The sequence below is a fragment of the Lytechinus pictus genome, chromosome 3 (genome assembly GCF_037042905.1).
Source record: "Lytechinus pictus isolate F3 Inbred chromosome 3, Lp3.0, whole genome shotgun sequence".
Classification (NCBI taxonomy): domain Eukaryota; kingdom Metazoa; phylum Echinodermata; class Echinoidea; order Temnopleuroida; family Toxopneustidae; genus Lytechinus; species Lytechinus pictus.
Genome location: NC_087247.1, coordinates 71771857 through 71780967, shown reverse-complemented (window position 1 = coordinate 71780967; position 9111 = coordinate 71771857). Strand labels below are relative to the sequence as shown.

Genomic DNA, 9111 nt, shown 5'->3' with positions numbered 1-9111 from the left:
TGTGTTTGGCCATTAATTTCTCCCAACTCCAAATTTTACACAATGCATATTTTACATCATTCAAAATATCATTTAATTATCTTTAAAATGATACCATGCTTGTCATGATCATGCCATCACGAAAAGAGCAGGATTCAAAAGTGTTGGAAGAGGTCTGAATTGAAAAGCTGCAAAACGAGCAGAAATAGTCACGAAGGGTCAATACAGAACATGATTCTTAAAATCCATTCAAATCAAGCCCCTGCTTCTGTAGTGATGGTTCTGTGAGATAACATGGTTGAGTCTTGGTTTGAAATACCCATGCATGTTTGTTTGTTATGTGTTTGATTCCTTCTTAATGTTGATGTTAAGGTGCATGAAAATAATTAAAAGAAACCGCTGAAAAAATCACTCATCACCACTGAAAAAAGAAGTGAATTTCAATATTGTGCTATTTTGCAACTTTTGAATTTTGACCTTGCCCCACATTTCAAGGCACTGCACCTCCATGTTAACGATAATCACATCATGTAGGGTATCATTTTAAAGAAAATTAAATGATCTATTCATTGATATTATTACACATTGATATTTACTAAAAATCTACGAGGAATTATCGACCAAAGTCAAAAGAAACCGTTGAGAAACTCACTCATCACCACGGAAAAAAGCACAGTGACTTCCAATATTGTGTCCTTTTGCAACTTTTGAATTTTGACCTTGCCCCACATTTCAAGGTACTGCACCTCCATGTGAACCATAATCATAGCATGTAGGGTATCATTTTAAAGATAATTAAATGCTCTATTTATTAATTACACATTGATATTTACTAACACCGAGGAGGGATTATCGATCAAAGTCAGATTTCCAAATCTTTTTTGAGGAGTTTATATGTAGCTGAAGGGGCAAACCTGCAACCCTGTTTGAATAAAACGATCAAATGACTCTTATGATATAGTTTCCATGAGTTTAAAAATAATATCACATTCTAATATTATCAAATGGCACTCCCATTTAATTATATCGCACATCTATTTTTTTATGATATCCTTTTCAATAAACCAATCCAATGTTTCATCTGGTATCTATGATATCACATAAATGGGGAAACTCCAATATCTAATTGAAATAAGATTACACAAACACGACAAATTCTTTTTCACTTTGAAATAAATTTTATTATATATTCTTATACCAGATTTCATGCACATAAATCTGACATTGATAAGTACTGTTTCATCCAGATGCATTGCATAATGTGCTATTTGAAAGACCAATATCCTTCTTATATTCTTTCTTTCTAATTAATAATATTTGAAAAGAAATAAACACAGTGGATAATATTTCAGAGGTGATAAAATTACATGATATAGTAATGTATACATATCAACACTACATGTTAGGAGTAAGACTGGATATGGAATGGTAAAATGATTATAGAGCTACTTTTATTCTATAAATATCATTGACATTACTGGACATTGAAATGCCTGATAATAATATCAGGGCTATTATGATTTTATTTTTGTTTAAGTTGTGAGACAAAATATGGTATGCAGTTCAACAAGCAAATCAATGCTATTTTGTTAATGACTAAAAGTGCAAAATAATATAAAAGTCTAATTCTCACTAAATCATACCATAAGAGTATGTAGTATGTGAAGATTTGAAAGAAGTAAAAGACATTATTATACACAAAACAATTAAACATATATATCATAATAATACATACACCTCTGATATCCCATAACATGACTAATTAAAAACATGAAAAAAAAACTTACACTTAGCAAAGCTGAAAATTCTAGTTTTTAAATTAATGAGTATAAATTCCATAGCCAATTGTTAAGTTTAAATTGAATGAATAAGTTGTATCAGATGAAAGTTGATGTTGATGCTGATGCTAATGCTATGTGTGGTCACATGAAACTTTTCATTATATTGCTTTCAAAATTAAACTCATGACGGTAGATACATGATCCACAATAATCACGACAAAATAACCCAAAACTTTTATCTTTAAAAAAAATACTAGTACTTGAATCAAGTTGAAATATACATATCTAGATGATTGAAATTGCAGTATATTCATGAAATCAATTTTTCATTAATTTTAATTTCTGAACCAACAATATAAATTACGAATGGTGTCTAATTTCAAGTTCCCCAATGCAATTATCAGATGATGGCAATGTGGATGCAAATCAGATTTTTAAAGGTAAGTGGACAAGAGTGAAATATACACATATAAGCAGTAAATTGCCAATTCGTCCACTGCCAATTTTGTTTAACAAACAATCATAATATCCATTTTGTCCAATAATCTCTTCCTCTAATCACCAGTTCGTCTATTACCATTTCGTCTAATAACCACTTGGTCTAATACCCATTTTCTTTTCATTGATTTTGCCCAATTAACACTTTTACAATTTGACCAAATGGTTTATGGACTAAATGGCTATTGGACCAACTGCTTATTAGATGAAATGGTGAATGGACAAAATGGCAATTATATCATGTGGATAGTGGACAAATTGATGGACCAAATGATAGTAGACGATTTGGTACTTAGATGAATTGGCATTAGACCAATTGGAAATAAACCCATATAAACAATACCACACAAGCACAATGATTTACCTTCAAAATTAATACAAATAAAAGATTGAAATGCTATGATGAAATGTAATAAATTCATATTAATAAATTCTCAGAAATTTTGGTTATTAAAGCAAAAATACAAAACATGTAAGGTGTTTGATTCATTTTCAGTTACATATTGACAGTAAATTACAGTACTGGTGTAAGTACTCATGTTTTTTTTTGTAATAGGTAATAAAGTAATTATGAAGTACTAAAAATGAAAGACAATACCACAAACACTACATTCAAAATCTAAACAAACATAACCAATAGAGATGCATTTGCAAGGTTTATCATCATAATTGCAAGAAGAAAATTATATAAAAATAAAACTATGAAATATTAATCCATCCCTGAGGGAGTACAAGTATAGAATGTGGAACATTGCTTTCTTGGTCGGGTATCAATATAATTGTGTACTTCTAAACAGGTTTCATCACTGATAAGAGAATCCAAGCTATGAAAAAAAATCAAATGTATAAAAACTTAAACAAGGTTTTTAAAAGATATTTTGTTTTCAACTGGATAAACTGAATGATATCATGTAATATTGAATTAAAAAAGGGATATTTTTCCTGATATTTTTTCCTATCATATTTCTTGTGTGTGACTAACACAAAAATTTATTTGGTATGATATACACATGTCGTAGTAGTTCTTTAGTTCTTAGCTAAAAGGAAACATGATACATTGGTTAGGAGAGCAGCATTGTCATGCTTTCAAAGGAAAAGAGAAACCCATTGATTATTATTCCTCTCTTTTATATCACTACAGTACATTACAATATCAATTTCTATACCCACTTGAAGTCCAGTTATCATTGAATAATTAAGGAGTTTGTAACCTCACAAACTAAAATCTCTGTTGTAAACTCACTGTGATATTCTGATTGGATTCGTATTCTGGTTTTACATTTAGTAGATTATTTGCAATTTCATATGCAATTTCATAAGATTTGCTTCAATTTAGCACATTATTTATATATCATATACATGTACCATCTCAATTCCCTACACAACTGAAGGGGGGGGGGGGGGGATTGATGATTACCATAGAATGGTAGATTGCAAAGGGTGTATACTTTTTGCCAAAAGCTGATTTTTGTACTCTCTCTGTCTTCCAAGCATTAAGAAACAACACATGAAAAATAATTCAGAATAAAACGCTCTTTCATATAACTAGTAATGCATAATTTGCTTTTCAGAATTAACAAAAAATAGCCAGCCATTGTTTTGGAGATAACTTTTGAAAACAAACATTTGGATTCATAGACTTCCTTGGATCAATACTTGATTGCATTATAATGTAAATCAGAAGTTACAACACTAGACATATTTATATAATATGAGCATTTACAAGTTCTCAAAATAAAATTAATATACAGAGCTTAAATCACAATCCTTTCATTGACACAAGGAATACCATCCTCTGAGGTAACGCTTCATTAACGTAGAAATACAGACACTTTTATCAAAGAATATAAACAAAAATGTAAGCAAAATGAATTTCCACACTGTGGACAATAATATGAAATTGAATTGAATTTACTATTTCAACTTTTGTGCCAACTCTTAGTATCAAGTGCTGCAGCCAAATTATAACATAAATACAACTTTACTGTTTCAGCGTTTAAAACCATTTCAGATTTCATCTTTGCTCAAAAGAAATATAAATGCACAGAGAGAAAATAAAACCATAAGAGAACAAATACTTGCAAAAGACACTTGGTGTAAACATTGACTTATGAACATAAAATTGATAATGCAAAATGCTTGTTACTTATCATCTAAGTTGTATAAAATATAAACCCATGATAATTGTTGTTTGGAGCATGATGAGTTTCCTTTCAATGTTCTGATGATATCCTAGTCCAGAGGAACTGAAACAAAAAACAACATAGAGCATTTATATATAAACTGAACTATTCAAGGAAATTTCATAATTACTTAGTAAAACGTTAATTTCCAAAGTACAAAAAGAAACTAGAGATGCTCGGCGGGTCGCGCGGCCGAGCACATGTATCCCCCGAAGGGGTCCGACCACTTGACCGAAGGTCCGCGAGACCGAGGGTCCGCGAGCCCGAGGGTCCGCTAGACCGAGGGTCCGCGAGCCCGAGGGTCCGCGAGACCGAGGGTCCGCGAGACCGAGGGCCCGCAAGACCGAAGGCCCGCGAGACCATTCATCGGTTGCCGCGGTCGAGTGGTTTAAGGCGCCTCGTTGCAGCGGCGTAACAGGTGCCTGTTATCGGGGGGGGGGGGGGGGGAGGAGCCAAATAATTCCCGGTAATTAAGTTTAGAATCAGTGGCGTTGCTAGGAGTTCATTTTAGGGGACGGTGGTGAGCACACGAATCGTGCGAAACACGTACTGCGCGCACGAAACGTCTCTCTTGGGGGGGGGGGGGTGCAGGGTGGGGGTGTTTCTGCTACTTACAGTATAAACTTACGATGCCTTATTTCATTGACACTACCTAATCGTTGACTCTTCTCATTTAACGTTTATTTTTATGGTAATTCTGCTTCATGATCTTGCGCATTTAATGTTTAACAAGAAAACTGGAAATATCATGGAAATACATAGACCTGGAACATTGAACCTTCATTATGGGCAATATTATCTTAACATTTTCTTTTTCATTTAAACAGAATAATAAGAAGAACAAGAAGGTCAAAGTTCTAAAGAAAAGAACGTAAATTAATTTGTCACTCAAATAGAAGTGCCGGTTTAAATCAGTTTTCCTCTGGGAAGCCTGTCCTCGGGAGAATGGTCATTCGGGGGAGTTTTCATTGGGGAGTTGTCATGGGGGAGTCGACCTCCGGAGGAGTAGTCCTCTCAGGGAGTTGTCCTAAAACCCATTTTTCTATTGTTGTTGTTACTATTTTTGTTATCATGATATCAGCAGCTGCAGCAGTAGTAGAATTAGAAGTCGTAGTAGTAGTTGTTGTAGTAGTTTTAGTAGTCGTAGTAGTAGTAGTCAGGGGCGGATCCAGCCTTCGCCAATAGGGGGGGGGGGGGGGGTTCAGCCATATTTTCCCCGATCGGCCGCACGAAGATGATTTTTGCCGGGATTTTTGGTTTCTTTCAAGGGGTAGACCTAATAGTCACTTCTTTAGCTTTAGTCTTATGAATAGACATAAATATATAATACGATAATCCTTATTTATATAATGCGAGCGCGAAGCGCGAGCTAATTTTTTTTTGAAATCTTCTGTATTTTTTCCTAAAATTTTTAAAATTCTGGGCAATGTTTGTTGAAAAAGATGTGTATGCAAATGGATAATTACTACGAACGTGAAGCGCGAGCAGAAATGAACTGATGGAAAAGGTACTGTTGAAGACTGCTTGCAGTTAGCCATGAAGACGTTACATATTTTAAAAATCAAATAATTCGAGCGCGAAGGAATGGAAATTCTAAGAACTTTTTGTAACTAAAACAGAGTAGGTATATAACTAAACAATAACTAAACTGATGCGAACGCGAAGCGCGAGCGGAAAATTTCGAGATTTAGCCCTCCGAACGAAACACTCTATTCAAGTTTTGTAAATCATGAAAAGGATGAGTAAGTGGGGATCTTGAATTCCTTACATTAATAATGCGAGCACAAAGTGCGAGCAGAAAACTTTTGATATTGTGATCTCAAACTGGATAATGATTTCAATAGAGAACAAGTTGACTATCTTGTCCTAGAATCTAGGCATTCTAAATAAATCTTTTATCATGAAAATCAAAGCGAGCGCGAAGCGCGCGAGCTTAAACTATTTGACATTCGATATTCCGATCTGAAAAAGAGTCAATTTCAACTGCATTATTTCAAGCACTTTGTAGGAAAATTGTGAGGTAAAGAGCTGATATTTTTAATTATCATTTCTTCAAGTTTTAATATAGGACCGGGACATCCTTAGACATGTATATGAAAATGACTATCTTGCTATTCCTCTCGCTAAGTGAGAGATGAAACAAAAGGGACACTTTAATTATTTAATTAATATCTTATTCATTAATGCCTAATGAGGGCGCGAAATCTGATGATATTATGGCCTGAAAACTGGACATCTCAAGCACTTTTGTAATTATAAATTGGATGCATCAAGTTAATATATTTTAATCATTAATGCGAATGGAAATCGCGATTTTTTTTTTATAAACTGTCCTGAAAAAGGGATTTTAAGTAGTTTGTTGTATAATCAATATTGAGACATACATAACTCGCCAATCATGATGCGAGCGTGCAGCGCTGGCTGATACGTTTTGACAATCAGAACTGAAAAGTGATACTTTGAAAACTTTATGGAATACACGAAAATAATAGGTACCTGATAAATCAAAATTTGCGAGCGCGTAGCACGAGCGAAAATGTTAATATTCAGCAGTTAAGACCATAAAAATGACATTTTTTACAGAGCACTTCTTAAAAACAATTTGTAAATCACACAAAATAATGAAAGTTCGATTTCTGAGGTGAAATATGTTTTGTACATTGACTTCCAAACTTGATATTAAAACTCCATATTGAACAAGATATGAAAATCACCTAATGCGAGCGCGAAGCGCGAGCAAAAATTTAATATAGTGACATGAAAGATTCTTTTTATTTTCCAAGTCTTCACCTCATCTTATTTTATTCATTCGTCTTCCTCCTCTTCTTTTTTTGTTCTCTTTATTTCCCCTTTTTTATTCTTCCTTTCCTTTTTTTCTTGCTCCGCAAATAAGGGGGAGGGGGGGGGGGGGCCTAGGGCCACCCCCTGGATCCGCCTATGGTAGTAGTAGCAGTTACATTATCATTGTTGTTTTTATCATCATTATTATCATTATTATTACTTTCATATAAGTCCTTAACATTATTCGGCATTTTTGTTTTGCCTTGTTTTATTTTGTCTCCTTTGTTTCATTCATCACTTTAGTTTATTCAATCAATTTTTTAATACCGACACAAATAAATGGATGAATACTTTTCTAAAACCAGCACACGTTTTATAAACAGTCCTGTATGTTAAAGGTATGTCTCTGAAATCCAGATGAAGAAAAATGGTAGATGAGGTAAATGATAATAACAAATGACCGTAAAAGGGAAGGAAAATGAATAAATAGAAGCGCCGAGTTCACCTAGAGCATAGAGAAAAGACGTAGACAAAAATCACGAAGAAAAAAGAAGCGAAATTATTTAGGAATAAGATGTTAACATAATTATATAATGAGAACGGAGAAAGAGAGAGAGAGAGGGGGGGATTAAAGAGGAACGATAGGAGAAATTGAAAGGGGAAAAAAAAAATAAAATAAAGGGGAAAAAAACTTGGAAGAATATCCAATTTATTTGAATGTGCTCTGTGTCTATCTGTGTGTGGGATGAGTGTGTGCGTTTCTATGAAAAATATGGTTAGGATATTTCTATTTTAAAAAAATCTTGACATTTGCAACAGCTCAGTTCGGATGCGGCGCCACTGTTATTTGGGTTCGTCAGTCTAATTGTTGTAACTTTTTTTGGTTTCACCTTGGTTGTATAGATTTCTTTAAAGACTATGGCATGATTTCGTAAGACGATGAAGTGAGAGAGGGGATGGGGTGTCCGATTTAGTAGTATATTATGAAAGGCATTTTTGCAAACTATCCCCAGTCTAATAATACTCCGGCAGAAGCTGAAATGTTATCTAAAAATTGATATTAAAAAAGGAATCTATTAATGAATAGCTGAATGAACAAAATGATCAATTATATTTATCAATTGATTACACCCTCGTAGCACACAAAAAAGCCAACCCCCCTCCCCCCAAAAAGAGGGGGAACGTGAGCGAGAATATTTGTTATGATTGTGCGCATCAGGGCGAAGCTCTATGTGCTCGAGGGGGCCCAGTATGGCGCTTGTGGTAAGAAGTAGCTTAATAACTCCCGAGTGAGCGAAGCGAGCGAGATAAAAAAAAATTACCTTTTCATGAGAATCTAACATGAAGATAGATTTTGACGTGATATTCAGAAAAATATTATACACTTTTCGTTTGCTTTTCTTTCTTTCCTCCTTTTTTTGTTGTTGTTTGCGTAATCATCCAAATATTTTGAGGGGGCACACCATAGCAAATGTGGGAAAATTTGTAAAAAGTCGCCAGCGAGCGAAGCGAGCCAGAAAGAAAAATTGCCTTTTGAAATGAAATTCAGATTCATTCAGATTCAGATTCATTTATTATTGATCCATGATAAAATACATAGAAATTTGGCCTCCACTGGCTGTACATACAAATGATATAAAGTATACAAACACAAACGACATATACATTGGGCGAATATATTGAGAAAAAAAAATATATACATAAACAATTCAAAACAGATATTGCAATACAACATAGAAGGGAGATGTCAAATAATTTACCCATGCATTAAAGACAAAGAGTGAGAAACGGCTGAGAGTTAACACATAGATGGAAGAGACCATGCAAGCAAGAGAAAGAGTTGGATAGAAACAAAAGTGGACACATACCGCCTCGATCACAAGAATCCC

General features: G+C 34.0%; 1 long non-coding RNA gene across 5 annotated transcripts in view; it reads right to left on the bottom strand.

Annotated features, from left to right (window-relative positions):
• Positions 1 to 1134: 1134 nt before the first annotated feature.
• LOC129256743 (uncharacterized) overlaps positions 1135 to 9111 on the bottom strand; it is a 33632-nt gene continuing 25655 nt past the window's right edge. For 3 of the 5 annotated variants that reach the window (XR_010293181.1, XR_010293179.1, XR_010293178.1), the window contains one exon: positions 1135 to 4504. This is a non-coding gene — a long non-coding RNA (uncharacterized LOC129256743). The remainder of the gene's footprint in view (positions 4505 to 9111) is intronic. The other 2 variants (XR_010293180.1, XR_010293177.1) reach the window with 1 other exon arrangement.